Raw genomic sequence first — 12,385 nt, 5'->3', positions numbered from 1 at the left:
AACAGGTCAGAGACAAAGTTGTGGAGAAGTATAGATCAGGGTTGGGTTATAAAAAATATCCCAAACTTTGAATATCCCAGGAAGCACCATTAAATCCATTTACTTCTTTTAATCCTGTACCATAGATGAGCTCATCTCATCTCATTATCTGTAGCCGCTTTATCCTGTTCTACAGGGTTGCAGGCAAGCTGGAGCCTATCCCAGCTGACTACGGGCGAAAGGCGGGGTACACCCTGGACAAGTCGCCAGGTCATCACAGGGCTGACACATAGACACAGACAACCATTCACACCTACGCTCAATTTAGAGTCACCAGTTAACCTAACCTGCATGTCTTTGGACTGTGGGGGAAACCGGAGCACCCGGAGGAAACCCACGCGGACACGGGGAGAACATGCAAACTCTGCACAGAAAGGCCCTCGCCGGCCACAGGGCTCGAACCTGTACCTTCTTGCTGTGAGGCGACAGCGCTAACCACTACACCACCGTGCTGCCACCATAGATGATGTGATCCCCAAATTCTTTGCGATTTTACATTCAGGAACGTTATTCTTAAATTGTTGCACTGTTTGCCCACGCAGTCTTTCACAGAGCGGTGAACCCCTCCCCATCTTTACTTCTGAGAGATTCCACCTCTCTGGGATGATCTTTTTATATCCAATCATGTGACTGACCTGTTGCTAATTAACCTAATTAATGTCTTTTTTTTTTAAGCATTACACAACTTGTCCAGTCTTTTTTTGCCCTTGTCCCAACTTTTTTAAAATGGATTTCTGACAAATTCAAAAATGAGCATATATTTTTCAAAAAACAATAGCGTTTCTCATTTTCAACATTTGATATGTTGTCTTTGTACTATTTTCAATGAAATATAGGGGTTTCCAGGATTTGCACATCTTCACTGTGACCATGGGGGTGTAATCGAGTGTCAGCTGTGGGGGCAGCAAGGAAGGAGTCAGGTAGAATCAGTACTTTATCTCTCAGGTGCAAATTCATCTAGCTGAGCCCCCTGTTATACAGCTGGGATTGTCGTTCTTGCATATGGAGCAAATTTTTCTGGGTTAGGTGACTCTCTGGGTGGCACGGTGGTGTAGTGGTTAGCGCTGTCGCCTCACAGCAAGAAGGTCCGGGTTTGAGCCCCGTGGCCGGCGAGGGCCTTTCTGTGTGGAGTTTGCATGTTCTCCCCGTGTCCGCGTGGGTTTCCTCCGGGTGCTCCGGTTTCCCCCACAGTCCAAAGACATGCAGGTTAGGTTAACTGGTGACTCTAAATTGACCGTAGGTGTGAATGTGAGTGTGAATGGTTGTCTGTGTCTATGTGTCAGCCCTGTGATGACCTGGCGACTTGTCCAGGGTGTACCCCGCCTTTCACCCGTAGTCAGCTGGGATAGGCTCCAGCTTGCCTGCGACCCTGTAGAACAGGATAAAGCCGCTAGAGATAATGAGATGAGATGAGGTGACTCTCTTATGAGTTTTGCTCTCAGGTCATGACTGTAAAGAATTTCATTTTTACTAGTTGAAGGTCCCTTCTCCCAATTTTCCTCACTGATGTCCAAGACACCATGAGGCTTATAGCCACACCATTCTGAGAACCACTGATCTCGGAAGCTTACAGCACCTGGTATTCCAGGTATCACATTGTGTAATCCACTAAGACTAGCACAAAGCGATACCCAGAAGTGTAAGTGTGTGTGATAATCAGCATACTAAAAATATATTTTTTTAAATCTCAGAAAGGCAGCTTCTTAAGAACAATAAAGCGCCCTCTGTTGGGTCTGCTGTAACATCACACTATTTGAAAGAGAGAGAGAGAAGTAAAAACAACATAAACGGCATGGTCTGCTATAACACTCCTGGGGGAAAAAGGAAAAGAGTAAACAGCGTCCTCTGTTGGGTTTGCTGTAAAATCACTGATCAGGACATTCGTCGCTCACCAACAATACCCACCCTCTCGCGTATTCGCACCACAAACACACTTACAAATGCTTGAATTCGTTCCAATTCTTTAGCTCATTGCCTACAATGACAGCCATGGCCTTCATGGATACACAGGCCAACCACAGCCTAAAGGTTAGAGAAGCAGCTTTGGGTCCAAAGGATTGCTGGTTCAATTCGTTGGACTGGGGGAGTGAATGAACAGCACTTTCTCCTCCCTCTGTATCATGGCTGAAGTGTCCTTGAACAAGGCCCCAAAACCCCAACTGCTCCCCAGGTGCTGTAGTATTCTTTGTTTGTAACCATGTGACCAAAACTGTTGTCATTGAGTGCTGCCATGTCGGAGAATATACTGATAGATAGTCTGTACTCTTACCTGTGTGTGTGTGTATATAGATATACAGTGGCAAGAGTACAGACTGGAAAGTAAAGAGGAGTTACATTTAGAAGCTTGTAGTCATTTCTCAAATCTATTTTAAAAACTATCATTTTGACTGCTTCAAAAGATCGGTATCTAACACACTATATAACATATTCAGTTATTAAAGAGCCCTCACCGGGTGAGGAGGCTGCAGTATTTGAGGTAATGGATTGACATGAATCTTGTTCGGTTGACTCTGTGATTGTTTGGGAAGATTCTTCAATAATTTTGTGTTTCTTTCTGTGCTTTGTAAGCCGAGCATTTCGAGCTACCGCTTTAGTACCATCTTTGATTTTGTTGGAGCCCAGTCTGGATCTGTAACATTGGAGAGGTCAGCTGGTTTCCCTAACGGAAAGCAAAATAAACGCAGTATCATCTCATTATCTGTAGCCGCTTTATCCTGTTCTACAGGGTCACAGGCAAGCTGGAGCCTATCCCAGCTGACTACAGGCGAGAGGCAGGGTACACCCTGGACAAGTCGCCAGGTCATCACAGGGCTGACACATAGACACAGACAACCATTCACACCTACGCTCAATTTAGAGTCACCAGTTAACCTAACCTGCATGTCTTTGGACTGTGGGGGAAACCGGAGCACCCGGAGGAAACCCACGTGGACACAGGGAGAACATGCAAACTCCGCACAGAAAGGCCCTCGCCGGCCACGGGGCTCGAACCCGGACCTTCTTGCTGTGAGGCGACAGCGCTAACCACTACACCACCGTGCCATCATGCAGTGAATGAAATGAAATGATCGTAGAAGCTTTTGATTGTCGGCTCACACACTTGATGATCACGGCTTTGTCACGTCTGACAGCAGTGAGTTTCTGCACGACCAGGCTATTAAATGATCCAGTATTTCTTATATATTGCGATCTTTCATTAATAACTAGTTTGTAGCACTTACCATTTGATAAAACGTTCACTGCAGACTCGTGTGGGTTTTCCTTTCTCATCGCTTAGCCCGGTTTATGTTGGACAGCCAATGACGTCTACGCTCCATGGCCAACTCTCTTATTTTTTCTACTTGATTATTTATAATTGCTGGAATTCTAAAGAACTTATAAGTCCCCTTGTCTTGAATAGAGTTGTGCCCGCATCCAATTACAGCACAAAGAAAATGAAAAGTAGGCATGGTGAAAAAACAAAAGGAATTCTTGAGCGTAACAATCTCTCGAGTATATCTTCTATCATAAATGTGTGCCGCACGAGTTTGTGTATATCCTCCAACCTGGCCCACTTCCAGTTCAAAGCCTCATGCATAATCAGCTATGACATCATGTGCAAACGAAGAATAGCTGTCCCGTGCTCATAGCTCAGTTGTGTGCGTGTGTGTTCACTGTTTCATGTGGATTAAATGCAAAGGAGGGATTTCCCTGTGCTCTAGTGTACATGTACTAGCGAGTGGCCTAGTGGTTAGCGTGTCTGCCTCTCGATCGGAAGAGCGCGAGTTCTACTCGCGGTCGGGACATACCAAAGACCATCATAAAAATGGTGCCTTCTGGCAAGGCACGCTGCAATACAGATGTGAGTGGGGAGTCAAACTCTCACAGTTACCAGAGGACTAGTCCCCCACTGTAACCCTAGCTATGGAATATAGGCGAGAGGCTGAGGGCTACGAGACGGAGATTGGCGCCACCAAATGTGCTATGAATGGTGCAGGAAAGACTTTGATTAGTGGACATGTAACAAAATAAAGGCTTCATCTTTTTACAAGAACACACACGGCCCATCCTTCACTGTCATACACACCCTCACTTGCTCATACAACATTTGAACCAAAGATGCGCATCAGATTTTTAGTCACAACAAAATAAATACAATACAGTGACAAACTTAAAAAACAACAAACACAAAGCCTTCTACGCAGATGATATGAATTCCACCTATTAAGTGAAACCTGTCCAAAGCTTTTCCTGGAATACACAGGTTTTCAGACGTCAGGCATTTTAATCACCTGTGTCCAGGCAGTGAGGCTATTTTCTAATGCCAGCTCCTCACCTCGGCCTAAAGACAATGAGCCTTTCACTTTTGTCTTATTAGTTTGTTGCTTGTTCTCCAGGAAGGCGCCACCATGTTATAATGGCTTGTGTACAGTGAAGACTACACAGGCAGGGGAATTACTGCTACTATTATAGAATTTTATTTTTAAAAAGGCTTCTTTTACCTTTTCCCCATGATGGTCAAATAGTCCTCCCCCGCCTGGGCAGTCTATCTTGTCCCACTTCTGTTTGATATTGCCCTCCTGGCTGGCTCGCCAAATTTGTCTCAGAGAATTCGTCTCATCTCGTGTAGGTTTGAGGATAAGAAAGGACACCAGAACTTCTTAGAATCAACAATAAATTTTATTACAAAGGCAACCTAAGCAATAACGGATTTCAGTCTCAAGAGTGCACGCTGAAGTATAAGTACTGTGCATGATCTTACAAACCCCAAAGGTGGGACATTTCTGACCCACCTAATTGGTTAAGTTTACTTAATCTCCCTCCCTCCACTGCCACTAGATGTCCTCCTATTCCTTTAGATCCCCCATTTAACCAAGGCCGCTGAGGTCACCACAGGTCTGGTTGACCCTCAGGAATGACTTGACTCTCTTCCTATCTATTGTTGACTTATATCTCCTTGGTCTGTTAATCTGTAAGGGCTTTTTCTTTTCCTCATCTTCAACAATTCTCTGCATAGCCTGGAAAACTAAATTTATTAGACAGACATATTGGAGCTTGGAATTAAGGCCATTTGATAACTATGAACTTGTCTTCATATTGCTCTGCCCTCTGCATTAAGGCCTTAGTCAGAGCTGATTCTCAATATGCATTATAACAAGCATAAAAACACTGGATTATATGCAGTATAAAAATGTATTTTCTGATTATTCTTCCACAGGACCTCAGGTGAGAAAAACACACAATTCATTTTTCTTCGTGTTTTTGATTCTTTGAATCAGGACTCATTTCGGCCTTGACAGGATGATGAGGGAGGTCTGTGGTTCACTTGAGCGATTTAAGGAGCACTTGAGTTTACTCGACCTCCTCAATGGGTTGATCAAAAGAGATAAATATTGCACGTAATAACTGTGTGCCATAAAGTGGCTGGGAAATTGCGATGAAAAAACCCCGGAGAGTTCAGGGTCGTCAAGGAAACACAGCAGGCCGAGTGGAGGAGTGGGTGAATAGGGGATTAACCCGTCCCAGTGGCTCTCAAAGCAGCCCCCTGCCGAGAGCCAAGAACCCATTCCCATGTGCTGCCTTTTATTCCTGTCATTCAAGAGTCAATAGGCAACCCCTCCTTAAACACACACACACACACACAGAATTATATTACTATATTTATGAGGTATTTCCATTGATTTGTACATTTAATGTGGATAAATGATGTCTACACCTTAACCTCAGTACCTAACTCTAATCATCTGCCTTTTTTTAAAAATGATCCTGTCATGGGGATTATTACAGGCGTTATCACACCAGATACATATTTTTTAAATCCCATTAAAAATAGAAATACATGATTGTTTTGGTGGCTTTGGTATACGTGGCTTGACAAAAAGAGAGTGTGATTAAAAGAACCACAAGAACGTGCCAAAAACTGTATTGAGATAATGATGAATGATTAATATTTTGTATCCATATATTACTTGTCACAGCAAAAAGCTAAACACACACTAAAATACCAACTCAGACTCACACCCACACCCATTAAGATGAAGTAACTGGCTTTTTTATTTTCAGTCTGAGTCCACGGTGTATCCCGTCCAGGCCCGTTCTCAGACTCCGAATCAATCTCTTTCTCTCATTAATTCCTTTCCCTACCATACCCTCGTTCCCCTTCACCCCCTTCCTCTTCTTCGACACGCACGAACGCTCATTCTCGCAGACTTAAACACACACTCATTAAAACACAACGAGCAGCTCTCATTATGAGGGCGGGCTGGAGCTTTTCTTTACATGTTTAAAAAATGCTTCCACTTCACCTTCCTGAAGAGCCATATCATCAGACCTCTCACACCCCCAACACACACACACTGCAGAAGACAGTGACCTGATAAGTGCACTCAGCTCAGCCCTGATATTTTGTTATCAGCCTTGCTCAATACTCAGTCATGATAAAAACTCAAACACTGACATTTGTGTGAATAATTTGATCAAAGGTTGAACATATTAGGACACTTGTTTGTCCACCTCCTTGTCCATGATGTGCGCGTCCAGCAGGCGGCAGGAGCAGCTGGCTGGCTGGCTTTCTCACTAACCCATGAACTTGTTTATGAGCACTTTCTCCTCGTGTTTCTCCCCTCAGAACGATCACCGGCCACTGTACTGTGATGTGATGTGGCTTATTTTTTGCACTGATGCTTATAGTTTTTCAGTCGTGTTTGATGAAGACTTGAAGGGAGGACTTGAAATTCTTGAGTTGGGCTGAAAATCCGTCAGAGCATGTGCTGCTGTGTTAGATTGATTTTCTTGATCCTTAGCCCTCTGGCAAGGACTTTTCAAATCTTTTCCAGCTAGAACTTGAACCCCTTGAAATGTTAAAAAGGTGCATTCCTCCCCTACACACACACACACACACACACACACACACACACACACACACATTTATTTTACAATTCGAATTTCAGATATGTGCCATGAATGTTTTTCCTTTGAGCCATCTGAGCCCCCCCCCCCCCCCCCCCCCCGACTTTCACCTAGTGTAATTAGGTTCAAATTCACACAACACTTTTTTTTTTTTTGCATTTTTTTTCTTCCATAAACGATTAAACAACTGAACAATTCAACTGTCCGGTTTGTAATTAAACAGCTGCAAGGGCTTCTGCAATGGTTCCATTTCTGGTGGAACCCTTACAATTACTGAACCCTCAAACGAAGGGTTTTCCTTTCACTTTTTAAAACTAGAATCATCCAGAGAACCATTGTATTAAGATTTATAAGTAGTAGTAATCACCAGCACTGCAACATTGTTTGCGAATATTAAAAAAAAAAAATTAGTGTGTTCTTAAGGTTTGGTGACATGTAACCACACATCATGGAGTCAAGTGTAATTTGTGTTGATGCTATTTAGTGGCAAGAATAAAGGTGTGTTGCAGATTGGACAGAAATACAGAAGACCCTTTTTGTTTTTATTAAGAAGAAAATCATGACAAGCGTATTAAGTGTGTGTGTGTGTGTGTGTGTGTGTGTGTGTGTGTGTGTGTGTGTGTGTGTGTTGTGACTGCTGCAGCTGTGTAATGCTGTGATCTGAGGCAGGCTGTTGCTTGCTATGAAAATATTATTGCAAGTGTTTATTATTACAGCAGTGTGAAACAGTGGGAGTGTTGTATGTGGTACAGGCTGAGTGCAAAGTGGTATAGACCTGGTGTGTGCATATATATATGTGTGTGTGTGTGTGTGTGTGTTGGAGGGAGTTTTGCTCTCTCCCCTCTGTTCCCACATTCCAGCCCCCAGCCTGGTGCAGGGCATTGTGGGAAGGCCTATTGGAGTTGATTAGTTCCGGCTGAATCTCAGATAGAGTTCTGACAGGCTGAAGAAATGCGTGCACAGCATGACACCACACCACACCCCCCCCCCCCCCCCCCACACACACACACACACACTCATACACCCCCATCATGTTGCACACACAATAGAGCCAGCATGACAAGAACTTTTTAAAACACTCCATGCTTTCAGCTTCTCTTTCTCTAACACACACATACACATACACACAAAGCATAACTACATCATAGCAAACACAATAGGGTTTAGCTTCACAAGAGCTTTGTAAAGTGCTCTCCTAAAGCCAAAAGCAGCTTTTATGCTCTTCACTTGTGTCATATCATTCATTCACAGCCAGGGCAGGAACTTTTTTCTTACCTACACTTCACTGCATAACACTGTGAGGTGAGTGATGGACTTGGATTCAAAAGAGCAATACACAGAGTGGAGCTTTTAGATCAACAACAATATATATAATGATCACACCATATAGATAGAGAGTTAACCAGAATCATTAACACAATTTTTGTGTAATATGGCATAGATGTCACTGCAAATACTCCTATTGTTACTACCAGCACTAATAGTAATATTACCATACTTACTACTTCTACTATTACTACTACAGCATGTACGAATGGTACTACTACTACTACTACTACTACTATTAGAACTACAACATGTACTAATGGTACTACTACTACTGTTACTACTGTTACTATTACTACTACAACATGTACGAATGGTAGTAGTAGTAGTACTACTACTACTACTACTGTTACTATTACCACTACAATATGTACTAATGGTAATACTACTACTACTACTACTACTACTACTACTACTACTGTTACTACTACAACTACAATATGTACTAATGGTAATACTACTACTACTACTACTACTGTTACTACTACAACTGTTACTATTACCACTACAATATGTACTAATGGTACTACTACTACTGTTACTATTACGACTGTTACTATTACCACTACAGTACTAATGGTACTACTACTACTACTACTACTACTGCTGCTACTACTACTGTTACTATTACCACTACAACATGTCCTAATGGTAATACTACTACTACTACTACTACTACTACTATTACTGCTGTTATTATTACTACTACAACATGTACTAATGGTACTACTACTACTGTTACTATAAACCACTACAACATGTACTAATGGTAATACTACTACTACTGTTACTATTACAACTTTTACTATTACCACTACAATATGTACTAGTGGTAATACTACTACTACTACTACTACTGTTACTATTACCACTACAACATGTCCTAATGGTAATACTACTACTGCTATTACTGCTGTTATTATTACTACTACAACATGTACTAATGGTAATACTACTACTACTACTACTGTTACTACTACAACTGTTACTATTACCACTACAATATGTACTATTGGTACTACTGTTACTATTACGACTGTTACCACTACAATATGTACTAATGGTACTACTACTATTACTGTTACTACTACGACTGTTACTATTACCACTACAATATGTACTAGTGGTACTACTACTACTACTACTACTACTACTGTTACTATTACGACTGTTACTATTACCACTACAATATGTACTAGTGGTACTACTACTACTACGGTTACTATTACTACTGTTACTATTACCACTACAACATGTACTAATGGTAATACTACTACTACTACTACTACTACTACTACTGTTACTACTACGGCTGTTACTATTACCACCACAATATGTACTAATGGTAATACTACTACTACTACTGTCACTATTACTACTGTTACTATTACCACTACAATATGTATTAATGGTAATACTACTATTACTGTTACTATTACGACTGTTACTATTACCGCTACAGTATGTACTAATGGTGCTACTACTACTGTTACTATTACGGCTGTTACTATTACCACTACAATATGTACTAATGGTGGTACTACTACTGTTACTATTACGACTGTTACTATTACCACTACAATATGTACTAATGGTAATACTACTACTACTACAACCCCGATTCCAAAAAAGTTGGGACAAAATACAAATTGTAAATAAAAACAGAATGCAATAATTTACAAATCTCAAAAACTGATATTGTATTCAGAATAGAACATAGACAACATATCAAATGTCGAAAGTGAGACATTTTGAAATTTCATGCCAAATATTGGCTCATTTGAAATTTCATGACAGCAACACATCTCAAAATGTTGGGACAGGGGCAATAAGAGGCTGGAAAAGTTAAAGGTACAAAAAAGGAACAGCTGGAGGACCAAATTGCAATTCATTAGGTCAATTGGCAATAGCTCATTAACATGACTGGGTATAAAAAGAGCATCTTAGAGTGGCAGCGGCTCTCAGAAGTAAAGATGGGAAGAGGATCACCAATCCCCCTAATTCTGCGCCGACAAATAGTGGAGCAATATCAGAAAGGAGTTCGACAGTGTAAAATTGCAAAGAGTTTGAACTTATCATCATCTACAGTGCATAATATCATCAAAAGATTCAGAGAATCTGGAAGAATCTCTGTGCGTAAGGGTCAAGGCCGGAAAACCATACTGGGTGCCCGTGATCTTCGGGCCCTTAGACGGCACTGCATCATATACAGGCATGCTTCTGTATTGGAAATCACAAAATGGGCTCAGGAATATTTCCAGAGAACATTATCTGTGAACACAATTCACCGTGCCATCCGCCGTTGCCAGCTAAAACTCTATAGTTCAAAGAAGAAGCCGTATCTAAACATGATCCAGAAGCGCAGACGTCTTCTCTGGGCCAAGGCTCATTTAAAATGGACTGTGGCAAAGTGGAAAACTGTTCTGTGGTCAGACGAATCAAAATTTGAAGTTCTTTATGGAAATCAGGGACGCCGTGTCATTCGGACTAAAGAGGAGAAGGACGACCCAAGTTGTTATCAGCGCTCAGTTCAGAAGCCTGCATCTCTGATGGTATGGGGTTGCATTAGTGCGTGTGGCATGGGCAGCTTACACATCTGGAAAGACACCATCAATGCTGAAAGGTATATCCAGGTTCTAGAGCAACATATGCTCCCATCTAGACGACGTCTCTTTCAGGGAAGACCTTGCATTTTCCAACATGACAATGCCAAACCACATACTGCATCAATTACAGCATCATGGCTACGTAGAAGAAGGGTCCGGGTACTGAACTGGCCAGCCTGCAGTCCAGATCTTTCACCCATAGAAAACATTTGGCGCATCATAAAACGGAAGATACGACAAAAAAGACCTAAGACAGTTCAGCAATTAGAATCCTACATTAGACAAGAATGGGTTAACATTCCTATCCCTAACCTTGAGCAACTTGTCTCCTCAGTCCCCAGACGTTTACAGACTGTTGTAAAGAGAAAAGGGGATGTCTCACAGTGGTAAACATGGCCTTGTCCCAACTTTTTTGAGATGTGTTGTTGTCATGAAATTTAAAATCACCTAATTTTTCTCTTTAAATGATACATTTTCTCAGTTTAAACATTTGATATGTCATCTATGTTCTATTCTGAATAAAATATGGAATTTTGAAACTTCCACATCATTGCATTCTGTTTTTATTTACAATTTGTACTTTGTCTCAACTTTTTTTGGAATTGGGGTTGTACAATATGTACTAATGGTAATACTACTACTACTGTTACTATTACGACTGTTACTATTACCACTACAATATGTACTAATGGTAATACTACTACTACTACTGTTACTATTACTACTACTCACACCCGGATCACCGCACAGGCTTCATATGGCTTCAGCCTAGTGGCCCCCACGCCCCCCGCCTCGCAGGGGGGCCCCCAATTGGTCAAAAGAAAAAAAAATCCTTCATATTCATTGGCTCAAAATGAATATTTAAATAAACGGACGCTGATTGGGTGAGGCAAATCCGCCTTCCATATATAAACGTTAGACGTCACGCACGACGGCACTCCACAGTTGAACAGTGAACATGTGTGACAGAAAATACGAGAGCGGTGCTCAAAAGCGCAAGGCGCAACGGCAAAAAGCCCAACATGACAAAGCTCTATTGAGCAATATACCAAAACTAACAGGGTTTTTTAAACCTAATGAAACCCAACTGGCAAGTGCAAGTCATCATGACACTAGCGTAGCAAACGTTATGTTAGCTGCAGCTGCAGCCAGTATTACTACTAGGTCTGGTGAGGGTGGTGGTGGTGGCCGGGGGGGCCTACAGCAACTTGTAGCCTAGGGGCCCCTGGCCATGTTAATCCGGCCCTGCTACTACAACATGTACTAATGGTAATACTACTACTGTTACTGTTACTACTACTACTGTTACTATTACTACTACAACATGTACTAATGGCAATACTACTACCACTACTATTACTACTACAATATGTACTAATGGCAATACTACCACTACTACTACTGTTACTACTACAATATGCACTAATGGTAATACTACTACTACTATTACTACTACTACTGTTACTATTACTGTTGTCACTATTACTACTACATCATGTACTAATGGTAATATTACTACAACCACT

The sequence above is a fragment of the Neoarius graeffei genome, chromosome 19 (assembly GCF_027579695.1).
Source record: "Neoarius graeffei isolate fNeoGra1 chromosome 19, fNeoGra1.pri, whole genome shotgun sequence".
NCBI classification, from domain to species: Eukaryota; Metazoa; Chordata; class Actinopteri; order Siluriformes; family Ariidae; genus Neoarius; species Neoarius graeffei.
This window is presented reverse-complemented; position numbering follows the sequence as displayed.